The following is a 15171-nucleotide window of genomic DNA, read 5'->3' as shown; positions in this document are numbered from 1 at the left end:
CTTTTTGTGAAGGTTGCATAGTTTTTAGTTTCGTGGTACATTTTATATGTTGTATTATTAAATGAAATGCCAAGCATTTCATTGCTATAAATATCCTTTATACTCGTATCACCAGACTGAGATAATTTATGAGTAGCTGACATAATAATATAGTCTGACTAGTAACTAAGCCCATAATCAACTTGATAAGCCTTTTAATTTACGGGCTTAACATCCATTAAGTGCCATGTTGAGTATGTAAATGTTACAGACAATTTTATTAAGTTACACAATAATTAATGGCCAGTTAAAATGGAAAGTATTATTTCCCTGAAAATAATTAAATACTTAGTCCTTAGGTATTGTTGTTCAGGATGTAAAAAAAAAGTAAACATGGAAACCTTCCATAAAATCCCTATGGAAATCTCAGCAGTGGACGTCATTTGGCTCAAACGAACGAACGAACTAATTTCCATAAAAACTAAAGATTACAATAATAACGGCTACCCACTGTAACCCTAAAGCTCAAGTCATGACCTTACGATCCGTAAATAATTCAGGTAGCTTCCCTCTCAGCACAGAAATAAAAAATAAAATTAGCCAACAGCGCTGACGACCTAACAAACATAAGTGGGCTGGCAAAACCACTAATAAATGCTCTATCTATTGTGTAACGACCTTTCACTGCTACAATGGTAGGATTGGGACTCTTTATTTCAAGAATATTTATTACCTACCACCTACGCTATAAGGCCTATATTTTATTACTAGCTGTGCCTGCGACTTTGTACGCGTGACCATAGAATAATATTTCCCGTTTATGCAACATTTTTCTTTACTGCTCTGTCCCCATTGAATATAGAGTGATATTATAATGACTAAAGCCTTCCTCAATATATAGGCTATACCTACTACACAAAAATATTTTTTAAATCAGGCCAGTAGTTTCTTAGATAAGCGCGTTCAAACAAACTCTTCAGCTTTATAATATTAGTAAATATTAAGGTAACATGTACGCTTGATTACTACCTTGTGGTACTATGGCCTTAACAATGGATAGTTTGATAACATATTTAAATTCTACATCTACACTAATATTATAAAAAGGAAAACTTTGTTTGTTTGTTTGTTTGTTTAGTTGTAATGGATAGGCTCAAAAACTACTGGACCGATTTTAAAAATTCTTTCACCCTTCGAAAGCTACATAACTCACGAGTAACATAGGCTAAATTTTATTTTGGAAAAAAATAGGGTCCCGTAAAATATTTGGGATTTTCATAAGACGTTGAAAAGCGCCATCTATCGTCATTGGTTAAAATCTTCTTGCGCCTGACAAACATTTTTGAGGTAAGTAAATATTCATGAAGGCAAAGCTGTCAAACGCCATCTATCGATATCATTAGTAAATTAGTAACTAAATATTACATGTACCTACTATGAATAGCGCTGTTCGTAAATAATCTTGAAAATTTAATAAATAAAGATATTTTATGTAATTGAACCATTCACTGTATGTACCTATTTGAATCATTGACTGTGTGTACCTATTTGAGTCATTGACTACCGAGATGAATTTTATGGTACGGTTCAGCGGCGGACTAATGGGATGGGCGCGTGGGCGATTGTAGTTAAATAGGATAAGAATTACTTCGTTTTTATTTTCTGTATGTAATTTGTAAATTTTTTGATAGGGTCTTTATTTTAATTACTTAGGTTGGTAGGTACTTACTTATTTGATTTTAATGATAATTACTATAGGTACGTATATTTTTAGTAGAAACAAAGGTCATTGAATGACTAAGTGACTCACTCACTCATAACGAAGTCTCGGAAACTACAAGTCTCAAAAGAGTTCTCATAGGGGTTAATGGTCTATCTATTCCACTTTGATCACCTGGCTTTGATCACCAAGATGATCAAAGTGGACTCCAGTTAAATGATTTTTTTGGTGTTCTTTGATCACCTATAAATAAATCATACCTCTGAATTGTCACATACATGTCCAATTTGTTTATTGCGGTTTTTAGAAAATATCAAAAATGTTACAAAACAAAATATTATGTAGTACAACAATTGGACATGTGACTATTCAGAGGAGGTGTGATTTGTTTGTAGATGATCAAAGGACACTAAAATAATAATTTAACTAGAGTCTACTTGGCTCACCCAGGACATCGTATCCGTGGGTGATCAAAGGCACAGAACAAATTCAAAGGACACTAAATTGTCGCTGTAAGTCCACTTTGATCACCTGGCTGATCATACACCTCCTTTTAGAACGTAGGTAGTCACTAAGACGAAATTTTGCAAAATTCAACCCTTATGGGAGTTAAAAAGGGGGTTAGAAGTTTGTATTGCAGTCCTCGGTTTTTAAAGTAAGAGACTTGAAAGTTAAAGTGTATGCTCACTATGATCTCTAGATATTGTGGAGGTGTACATATACTGTTCGGTACACTGTGGTACTGTGTACCCTTCGGTTTGCCGACGATATTGTGGTCATGGCAGAATCGTTGGAAGATCTTGGCACAATGCTCGAAGACCTTAATCGAGTTTCCCAACAGGTAGGCCTGAGGATGAACATGGACAAAACGAAGCTTATGTCGAATGTCCATGTTGCGCCCTACCCAGTTTCAGTTGGGAGCTCAATTCTCGAGATTGTCGACAAGTAGGTATGTCTACCTCGGACAAACGATCCAGCTAGGTAGGTCCAATTTCGAGAAGGAGGTCAATCGTCGAATCCAACTCGGCTGGGCAGCGTTCGGGAAACTACGCAACATCTTTTCGTCCAAAATACCTCAATGCCTGAAGACTAGAGTGTATAACCAATGTGTGTTACCTGTGATAACTTATGGCTCGGAAACGTGGCCTCTCACTATAGGCCTTATACAGAAGCTCAGTTGCACAGCGTGCTATGGAGAGGGCTATGCTTGGTGTTTCTTTGCGAGATCGAATCAGAAATGAGGAGATCCGTAAACGAACCAAAGTCGCTGACATAGCCCGACGGATTAGCAAGCTGAAGTGGCAATGGGCAGGGCACATAGTACGCAGAACTGATGGCCGATGGCGCAGAATGGTTCTGCAATGGAGGCCGCGTACCGGAAAACGTAGCGTGGGACTTCCACCTACAAGGTGGACCGACGACATCGTAAAGGTAGCAGGAAAGCGCTGGACGCAGGCCGCTTCCAATCGATCAACATGGAAAGCATTGGGGGAGGCCTATGTTCAGCAGTGGACGTCCTATGGCTGAAATGGTGGTGGTGGTGGTGGTACATATACTGAAAATGTATCATTAGAAATCAACTACGGGGGCTAAGGAGATAAAAGGAGGGTTGGAAGTTTATATTATGAAAGACCTATGTGTTTAAAGTAAGATAGTTGAAATTTAAAATGTATGCGCTATAGATGCTAAGAGCGGATTTTACGAAACTCCACCCCTGATGGAGTAAAACGAGGTCCACGCGTACGAAGTCGCGGGCGGCCGCTAGTCCTAAATAAGCGCTCTACGTTCAATACTTAATATTCATGACGTATGTCCTTCCAACTATTACTACTATAGAACTAAGGAAGGTGGCTGTATTAATATAACATTAAAGACTATAAAATAAAAACTGATTTTGAATACGAAATCCAAAAGTAGGATGATGTATCAGCAACTTAAGCAACTACGTAGTATTATTTATTGCATAAGTTGTCTCTAACTTGAATTCAATTGTGCATGAAACTTTATTTTTGCTAACTTTTATTTCAAAGTCCGTCAAAAGAGAAAGGTCGTTCATCCATCACTCACTAAGCACGAAATAACAAAGGATGACCTGGTAAGTTTGTTAGGAGTTAGGCGGTAGAAGTCAGCTAAGAACGGATTTGGAAATGGAGGCGAATAAAGGTTGGATAAAGGGTTTTAAAAGTTCAGTATTAAACATTTTAAAACACAAGAAAAATTTCGAAAATCTTATTGACACAATTTTGGAAATATGGGCCATTAGTTTTTGCCTCCGGCTTCGCCCATGTGAAATTCAACTTGTCATAGATACAGCCTTTAAATGTTATTCTGATATATCAATAATGCTATAAGTAAAGTTTCATCAAAATCCGTTCTGTAGTTTTTGCATGAAAGAGTAACAAAAATTACATCTAGAATAATTTTATTCATAGTTTTTAAACATCTCAGACAAAAAGAGTTGAATCGACAGATACCAGACTATCGTAACAGTGACCCAATGAATGGGTATGACGTCACGGATACGTCATCTACTACGCGGGATACTCATCAAGTGTAATGATATCTATTTAACTTGTCCTTGTATGGCTTATGGTGGCATTGTGAGTGGTTTTGGTTTGCACACTATCCCATAATAAAAATCAAAAAATCAAAAAATCAAAAATATTTATTCAGTTTAGACCACAAGTGGCACTTATGAACGTCAATAGAAAATAATAAAAAAAGAAAAAGGTAGCCCTTATGGGGCACTTTACATGTCTCCTTATCTTTTGGGCCCTACCAGCGCTTCGAGACAAACATATGGCAAGTGCTGAGAAGAAACGCCGGAACAAACTCAGTCACCACTTATTGCCAGGAATTATCTAACGGTAAGAATAGTCAAATTTAAGTACATCAAATATGTGCAGACTGAACTGACCACGCATCCTTGTCATCAATATAGTCTCGAACCTTGTAGTACCCTTTGGACATAAGGGTATTTTTTATATGTATCTTAAATTTGTTTATTGGCAATTCGACAAGGTTGTGTGGTATTTTGTTAAATATGGTAATACATTTCCCCAAGAATGAATTACCTATCTTATGCAACCTAAATGATGGAACAGCAAGTTTATTCTTATGTCTCGTGTTAAATGAGTGGACGTCACTTTTCTTAGTAAATAAATGTATATGTTTACGGACATACATAATGTTATCAAATATGTATTGCGAAGCCACAGTCAATATATTGATTTCTTTAAAAACTTCTCTAAGCGAGTCACGTGGTTTAAGACCGTATATTGCCCGAACAGCTCTTTTCTGTAAAATGAAAATTGATTCTATGTCTGCTGCTGAGCCCCACAGTAAAAGACCATAAGACATAATACTATGAAAATAACTAAAATATACAAGCCTTGCTGTTTCAACATCAGTCAAGTTTCTGATCTTTCTCACCGCAAAGGCAGCTGAACTAAGTCTTCCCGCCAAGGCAGCAATATGGGGGCCCCATTGTAATTTACAGTCTAGGGTAATACCTAGAAAGACAGTAGAGTTTATCAGTTCAATGCGTTCATTATTTACTGTAATATTAGTATTAACTTGTTTGACATTAGGCATAGTGAATTTTAAACATTTGGTTTTTTTTGCGTTTAATAGCAAATTATTAGTTGTAAACCAGTCTAATACTTTGGAAAGAGCATTATTCACGTCGTCAAATATTTCCTGACGCCTGTCAGTTTTAAAAATTAAAGAAGTGTCATCAGCAAATAATACTATCTCACAAAGGTCCTTTGAATAAAAAGGTAGATCATTTATATAAATCAGAAAGAGCAATGGTCCCAGTATTGAGCCTTGGGGCACTCCCATTTTTAGGGGGGCGCCCGAAGAGTTAGTTCCGTGAATATTTACTTTTTGTAATCTGTCTGAGAGGTAAGAGTGTAATAGGCTTAAGGCCTTGCCTGATACGCCATAATGTTCTAGCTTAAATAACAGAGTTTGATGATCAACACAGTCAAACGCCTTCGATAAGTCACAAAATACACCAATAGCATCTTTTTTCTCCTGCCAAGCATCGAAAATGTGTTTGATAAGAGCAACCCCTGCATCGGTCGTACTTTTCCCTTTTGTGAACCCATATTGTTTTTCATGAAACAGTTTATTTAAGTTAAAATGAGACAGTAGTTGATTGAAAATAATTTTTTCAAATATTTTACTGAGCGCAGGTAGTATCGATATAGGTCTAAAGTTGGATGGGTCACTTTTGTCTCCTGCTTTAAATAATGGTATGATTTTACTATGTTTCATCAGGGTAGGGAACTGACCTTCGTTAATACATTCATTAAAGATATGAGCTAAATGGGGAGCTATAAGAGGAATGATGGGTTTTATTATGTCTGTTGATATGCCCCATATATCCTCTGTCTTTTTTATATTTAGTTCTTTGAAAGTTTTTATAATAACTATGGGGTCTATTTGTCTAAATTTTAATGGGCTATTGCAAACATCAACACAACCCTCGAGAAGAGACATTGCCTGATATGAACATGAATTAAGATTGCTTGTTGTTATGATTGGTACATTTGAGAAGTAACCTTCGAATGCGTTTGCTACCTTATCATTGCATTTAATATACTTATTATCAATTTTTAATGCGAATGTGTCATCCCGAGATATAATTCTACAAGTTTCTTTATTAATACAATTCCAAGTAGCTTTAATTTTGTTGCCAGAGTTTTTAATTTTGTCACGTATGTAAATAGATTTTGCCATAGTACAAACTTGTTTAAAAACTTTTGAGTATTTTTTTACATATTCTATAAAGTCCGGGTCGCTACTATAGGCTTTTCTACCATATAATTCAAACATTTTTTTCCTACTAATATAAATACCTACTGTAGCCCAGTCACTGAATTTAGTTTTATTGTTTTTAATAATAATTGTTTTCTTAGGAAAAATTTTATTGAACTCATTTTTAATTAATTCAAATAATTGCTCATATAAAATATTTATACTACAGTTAAAGTAATGCAAAAGTGGGACCTTATTAGATATTTGAGATTTAAATTTGTCTTTCTGGGATGCAGTGACTGGTCTATATTCTATTTCCTTGCTCGATGGCACAAAATGGTGTTGAAATGACGCTATTTGACCGCAATGATCAGAATTAACAAAATTTATTATTGATTTCTCTAGCACTAAGCAGTTACAGAATATATTGTCTAAGCAAGTAGCTGATGTTGGAGTCACCCTAGTTGGTTCAGAGAAAAGATTTAACAAGTTAAAAGATTTGAATAAATTTAAAAACCGTATTGAAAGAGAGGAATCTTCTATTATATTGATATTAAAGTCTCCACATACAACTACTTTCTTTGAACTATTACACACTCTTCTAAGTACCTCTTCCATTGTGGTTTCAAATAATTCATAGTTACTAGATGGGGGTCTATATACACATACAATAACATAGTCGTCCAGTTCTGCACATGACAGCTCAATAGTTCGCTCAACAGAGAGAGATACAATATCTTTACGCTCTTTACATTTTAATTTATCATTGATTAATATTAGTGACCCTCCACGAATAGCTAACTCTCTAGTGAATGAACTAATAAGCTTATAATTATTAATGCTCAGCATTAGTTCATATAACCATAAATATTATTTTGATCCCAAAAGTGAGGAATCATGTCACGGAAAGGCAATAAAAAATATTTTTATAGTGGTTGCAAATCACGAAGGCGAATGAGTTTACTAAATTGAAATGTACACGTATAGGTTGAAGCGATAAATAGGAAAAAAGAAGAAAGGAAATATACAGTCGAATGAGAAATTCGTCCTTTTTTGAAGACGGTTAAAAATAGTTAAATTGTAGAGCTTGAACCAACGCGGAGGTTATTTATTCATTGTTCCAGTAAATATAGTCGTATTGTTAACAGGTATGTTTAGGTAGGCGTTAACGTAATTTCTCGGGTACATGCTACTAGATTTAACCCTTAATAGGACGGCCCATACAAAGTCGCTAGGTAGTACACTGGACTTAAACGCTAGTGAACAGTTCCAGTTCATACATTTTCAAAATGTATGCATTGTTAGCATTGTTACGACACAACCTATGCTTGCCTGGACAGTGAAGTTACAGCAGTGGCAAGCATGTACAATATATTGTACATAATGTACCGTGTTTGCTTGGGTTCTAAGTATTGTGTCGTTTGTAGCGTCGTTTAGTGACTGTACATTTTGAAAAAGGTACATTTGTGTACCTTTTTCAAAATGTAATTAATTGTAAAAAATTTAATTAATTGTACCTACTACTTCAGGTTTAGGTAACGTAATTCTATTTTTAAATTTTAATAAGGGAGCGTATTAGAGGTTCAGCGTTATAATTGGTTGTAATGCACACCAATTTTATTTGAATACAAAGAACGCTTCTATTTTTGACTGACATTTGCCTTTTCCTTTATTTAATTCTAAAGGTCATAGCACACTTATCAACCCGGAAAGGGATCAACAAAGTATCGCCTTTCACCGCGCTTTCAACCACGAGGTGAGGCGTTTACGTTATGGTGCGGATAAGTGTGAGTTGCAGTACGAAATTTATACAATAAATACTGGCCGCCTCGAGTTGATGCGGTTACGATCCGTTTCCGGGTTGATAAGTGTGATTCATCCTTTATACAAAACTTGAAAATTGCATTGAAATTGTACTCCGTTTCTATGTAGGAAATAAAACTTACTGTGCACTATCTATACAGGGTGTTAGGTAAATGGGTATATGAGCCGACACTAGCCCATGTTAAAATGGTCATATAAATGGTATGGTGAAGTCAGAAAATTTATATCTTCATTTTAATTATTTTATTTTTCATACAAATCGGATTTTATAAAATTAATTTTGTATGAAAATTAAAAAAAATAAAATTATGATATCAAATTTCTGACTTCACCATACCATTTATATGACCATGTTAACATGGGCTAGTGTCGGCTCATATACCCATTTACCTAACACCCTGTATATTACTATAAGTTCATCTATTTCTATTAGGAAAGCATTGGGGGAGGCCTATATTCAGTAATAATATTTTTTNCGGTGATATGGTCTTGGCTAACTAAAGGCATGTTTATAAAATAGTTTGTATCAACTTTAGCTGAAAAGCAAAAAGTTGTGTGTGCGGGAAGCCGCACTGGTCAAAATTTTTGTAACCAATGCTTTTGTTTGTTACGACTATTCCAGATACACATGAAACGGGAATTTTGGGTAGCCCCCTTGTTGGCCTAAAGTAAGTTACCTATTCTCAGAACACAAATAACCCGTTTGTGGTCTTGATTAATTTATTTCAAATATTTATTTTAAAGTGTCGATGTTACGCAGTTTTCATGAAATCCGATAGAGGTTTTCGACATTTTTCAAATATTATATTTTTTTTTTTTTTTTTTTTTATCCACAACGAGGAAGCTCTTGGCCAGTATCTCACCTGATGGTAAGTGACGATCAGGCCGAAGGTGGAAGCGAGCTTCACCCGGAATCCTCAACCACGGAGGAACTGGCTATCTTACCTCCAACTGCCGGAACACAACAATGCTGTTAACATTGTTGTTATGGCGACAGACTTAGGTAAGATGGTGGTAGCTAGCCAGGCGGACTTAGAAACATAGCAGAAGCAATCTGGATTAAGCACACAACATCTTCATAACGAAGCAATATCGAAAACACCAACAAAATATTTTTTTTTGTCCAATTAAATCAAAAATCTAAGTAAAAATATTAAATGAAGGTAGATAGCTATAACTTAAAAACAAAAGCTGTTAGAGAAAAACTGTTGCCATATTTAAAAAAATATGCGTCAATTTGAGATAGAAACAGAAAAAAAATCACAGAAAGCAAACAATTTTATTTTTTTTGTTGACCAGTGTTATTTATTAATTGTGTTTTACGTTAAAACATTTTCATCCGAAGACCTACCTGTTGGGAAACTCGATTAAGGTCTTTAAACATTGTGTAGAGGTCTTCCAGCGAATGACCATAATATTTTCGGCAAACCGAAGGTGAGTGATGTACCTACTCGCCATTAATTTATATTTATGCAGAATCCTTTCCAATTCTGGAGTTTGGAAGCATTTTGTACAAGCACCTCGATGTACCGATAGTCGATACGGCACCACTGGAGAGACTACAGCAATGCCCAAGTCTCGATCGAATCGAAGTCCACGAACGCCAAGCAAAGGGCAACTTATACTCCTCGGTCTTCTGTACAACCTGCCACAGCGTATGGATGTGGTCTTTGCGAAAATTGGCTTGTGCTTGGGAGGCTTAAAGTCATCAAACCTTCGCGTGAGACGATTCGTGATGACTCTTGAAAACAGCTTGTAGACATGGCGCAGTAGGGAGATGGGTCTGTAATTCTTCAGTAAGGTGTTATCTCCCTTCTTGAAGATAAGCACCACCATGGTTCTGTTCTATGCCTCTGGCGCTATTCCCTCGGGTAAGACGAAATTAAAAGCCTCTGAAGGATCATCAGTATCGGTGTTCCAATCGCGTTCAGATGTTCCGATTTTATTCCGTCGTCACCTGGTGCCTTGTTGTTCTTAAGCTGTTTGAGAGTCATCCTAACCGAGCTAAGGCTGATATCCGGGATATCTTCGGTACAGTGTCGAGTTAGCTCAGCTCTTGGATCTGTGGCTTACATATTAACAGGTTTGGTGACCAAGGTATGCCTGTAAAACCTCTCAGTCTCACCCAGAACCTCGGTCACACTACCGTACACCGTCTTTAACTTAGTGAGCTGGCTTGGCTTAATAGAGTTGTCTCTTGCGAATATCCTAGGTTCCGCTCTATCGCCTTTTGAATAAAAGTACTATTAGTTAAAGTTGTGAACATTTTGTCAACTTTATCTCATGTATTTCTGATTTTAAACTTACCATTATCAAGTTCTCATACGCTAAAAATGTAATGAAACACGTCTACTGCACAATGAAAGTAAAAAATACTGAATAAAGTAACTTTTTACCACTTTTCTATAATTATTTGAGGAGAGATAGACAATATTGGCAGAAAATTTTTCGTGCTCTTAACATAAATGTGGTATTTCTATAGCAAATAACTTTGGAAATACTGTGAATATTGAGATAGGACTGTGAACAACCTGTGCCAAATTGGACTTTAAATCTATTGGCATTAAAAAGTGAAAACCGCCAAAACTTGAGATACATAAAATATATGGTATTGATTCTTAACCGTCGAATGTGATTAAAACACTTGGTTATACAGGGTGTTAGGTAAATAGGTATATGAGCCGACACTAGCCCATGTTAACATGGGCATATAAATGGTATGGTGAAGTCAGAAAATTGAAATCTTCATTTTAATTATTTTAATTTTCATACAAATCGGATTTTATAAAATTTATTTTGTATGAAAATTAAAAAAATTAAAATGATGATATCAAATTTCTGACTTCACCACACCATTTATATGCGCCTTAGCCGCCTCTCACATTTGCAGTCTCATTTACTAGGTGTGCTGGAAGAAATTTCTTTTTAGAAATAATCTTTTTGTACGTGAACAATAAACTATAAATAAATAAATAAGAATGACGCCAATTTCGAAACCCCCCCCCCCTCTCTATCATTTACCGCCATCCGCAGACCAACCCCCCCCCCCTAATTTAGAATGACGTAATATATGGACGGCCCCTAAGTAGGTAATGTTAATTGTGAAAAATATAAAACGTTAAAATAGCGGTATCGTTATAGCCAATGAGCTGCTGTCATAGTGACATTGACGTTATGTCAATGTTATGCGAGAATCAAACGTCAGAATAGAGGGACGCGCGGAGACGACTCCGCGCGCTTTTGTGCTAAGTGATGAATTGTATCTAAAATAAGGCAATAGGTATAATGTGAAAGTTAAGTATCCAGTGTTTTATTTATGAGAATAGATCTACCGGCCTCTAATAGTTCAGAAGTGAGATATGAAACCTATGATAGTAACGTGATTTCAAAGTGTTCCAGGTGACCAATGTTTTGTGTTATTTGTCACGAATATTAACACAAAACGCCCAAGATTCTATGATTATAAATGAACATGATGAGGAAACCACGCTGACAAAGGTGTGAGATGCAGAAAAGTATTTAAGTACGAGAAATGATGACGCAAATTATGAAGATACTCCCTCCGTAACTTGGCTTGTGGTCACGTAAGTGGTGAACAATTTGACTAACGATGGCCCCAGAGCAGGTACGATTTATTATTATAAATTATTATCGATTATTCCAACAGCAACAATATTAACACATTGCCTTTTTGAGCAAAATAATGCATGGAAATGAATGATGCATCAAATGTTATAGGTATTGTCAGTCTTTACTGATAATGCCAGGAATGTGTGTGAAAGCTATGGTATGTGCTCACTTTAATTGCAATGCCTAATAAACTATTTTAGTAAAGTAAATTAAATTGAACGGTGTTCATTTGTTCAAGTTTACATTCTGCGAAGAATAACCTGTTGAGATTTAAAATCTGTAAAGAATAGAAAGAATATGGTCAGATTAATTAAATAAGTTTGGTGATCATGCCCGAGTAACCTCTTGGCATTATTTTGGAGAACAATTAATAATTGGTTTTATTCAAGTAAATTGAAGCTAAGGTCTGTGTTGTGTAAACCAGTTTTAGCATCATGATATTTCTTTCTTGATGCTGAGTAAGTACTACAAGATGAGATAACTTAAAACATTTATCTAATTGGAATTAAAGCAGCCAGTTATACCATTGAACATGTGGTATATTTTTGGTATTCTTATAATGATTGATACTACAAATTGTTAAACATAATTATTGTGTACTCCTGGTTACTGTAGATGTAAAACACATTATATTACACCATAATGCTATATTTGAGTAACAATAATGTTAATAAGATAAGTTATTACTTTGGGGCTTTGGGTGAAATTGTCCAAAGATTTATTATTATTATTATTCCTTTATTCATTTTTCTTTCTTATTTTTAATTCTTTCTTTTTACAATGTAATTTGAAATTATTATTATTACTTACTTCTTGATTTTTTCTCCACCTTTTTAAAGATGGGTTATTACGTCTGTTATGCGGGCCTCAGCCAAGCATAACAGCATTAAATGACGTTAAGTCCGATGAAAAGAATTTACGGGTGAGACGAATTATTAAGTTTCTCCAACTTATCAATTAATTTCTGCTGCCAGTAGTGATTTGGGTTGTATCACTAAAATTGAAAATTAGTGTGGGTGATTAAAATTTATCCAATTATTAATTTTTATAATTATCTACTATATAAAAATAAGTCCGGTTTTCCTCCCTGACGCTATAACTCCAGAACGCACGAACCGATTTCCACGGTTTTGCATTCGTTGGAAAGGTCTCGGGCTCCGTGAAGTTTATAGCAAAGAAAATTCGGGAAAAGGGGGTAAAACGGGATCCACGCGTACGAAGTCGCGGGCGGCCGCTAGTTATAATCTAAAAAAAAAGATTGTTGAAGAAGGTTGCTATCAAACAACGGCGAACGATCCATCATGAGTACCTATCGCAGTGATTACACGCGCCGAACTTGCCTGTTTGAGAGCAGATCGGAAACTTGCTACAGGACAGACAGAAGAGCAATTCAAAAATTTAAATTTTAAAGAAAATATTACAAATTTTTTTCAGCAAAGGAAATTGACTGATGCCCGTTTTCACCATCAAGCCCTAATTTTTAAGTGACCCCTTTGAAAACAAAATTCCCGTTATGTGATACCATAGGAATCACTTAAAAATTAGGGATTCATGGTGAAAACGGGCATGACTCTCCCAGAATCATAAGTAGGTATTCGTCACATTCTAATCTACAATGTTTAAATATTGAAAGTTTTCTGCTAACAGACATAATCCGAATCTACGCAATAATTTTCGTTATCCAAGCAAGTATTTCATGACAGTCATAAACGCATTTTTTAAGTATCTGAATAAGACTTTTAGACATCTTAGAAAGATTAATTTTACTTACTTGAGTGAATCAGATAAAGATCACGTCCCGAATTAAGGCAATTACATAACAAGGGCTACATTTGTTGCCAAAATAATAACTTTAAAAACTCGCTTTTGAATTTTAGTAAATTGGATTGGCTGTTTTATTCCCGTTATGGCCAAACCCGTTGCGAGACACGGCACAGAGCACTGAGCTAGATTGGTATCAGCAGGCTAATTGGTCAAAGGATGGGGCTGACTCAAAACTATTCAGTTTCCAGCCGAAAGTCCTTCTGAAAGGACCAGGCTCCGCAGCTTTTATAATGTGAACTGTCTCTGAAGGCAGAAATACCTGGCTCTATATGGTATAATACCTCTTTTGAGTAGTTTTCTAGTTTGCAAAAGAAGCTGGTTTGTATCGAATTGACCGTTCGATAAAATAATATGTAGGTACTCAAAATCTTTTATATTATTTATTTATTTATTTTGATACCAGCAATCAATTGGCGTATGTACTTTTTATGAGCTTTTAACTCGATTTTTATGGAAAAACAAGCCATTACCGTGACGTCACTATTTTATTTTATCATTCTCAATTCAAAGCAAATAAAAATCTAAATGTACAATGGACAACACGCATAAGTTGTAATATTAAGTTAAATTATGACTTAATTTAAAGTTTAGATCACACACATTACACTAGTTTTTATTTCACCTCAATCCATCCAGTATTACCGAAGATAGAGCCTCGAGAAGTTTACGGACTTTTTAAAATTTTCAAAAATTTCCAATATTCGCGCGTGACGTCACAACATGATTTTGCAGCCCCGCACGTTAACCCATTTACCACTTTTTGTCTTTTTCCAACTACAATAAAATTTTACCTAACTGACAACTGTTGTTAGTTGTCATCGTTCAATCACATTTCAAACTAGGCGCTAAAAATAAAAATTTGGGTACATCTTCTCAAAAACAAAAGAACTGGTGCTAAAAGGGTTAAGTGACGTTTTGACATTTGTAGAGGGCCTTGTAGAAGGGGAGGCTATGGTGCTGAATGTGGATTAACTCGAGTGTCATAGTAACTTATTAGACTGCTAAGCTTGATGATAAAAAGAAAAATATTTTATTCAATGTACATAGTGTGGTCCACAATATGTACATGTAATAGCATTGTGGAAAACCTTGGGGGAGGCCTTTGTCCAGCAGTGGACGTCATTTGGCTGAAACGACGACATAGTGTGGTCATAAGTTCTGTCATATGATAATAACTTTTGAATTTTGAATGAAGGTTTCAAAAACATTTTTTACTGAATTAGAATTAAAAAGAAAAAATGTGCGATAGTTCGAATTTTATTGTATGTGTAGTGGACGCATAAAGAAGTCCGAACTGCAGTTGTCACGTTGCATTGCTACGCGCCAAAGCAGATGTTCGTTGTGCTGAAAAAAATTAGTTTATCTTTTCATTAAATGATAGGTATAGGTGTACCAGAATCTCATGGCAAACAAAAATATTTGAAAAGTGT

Source organism: Ostrinia furnacalis, unplaced genomic scaffold (assembly GCF_004193835.3).
Source record: "Ostrinia furnacalis isolate ACB-3 unplaced genomic scaffold, ASM419383v2 OfSCF1629, whole genome shotgun sequence".
Lineage (NCBI taxonomy): Eukaryota > Metazoa > Arthropoda > Insecta > Lepidoptera > Crambidae > Ostrinia > Ostrinia furnacalis.
The sequence above is the reverse complement of the archived record's forward strand: the minus strand, read 5'-3'. Positions refer to the sequence as shown.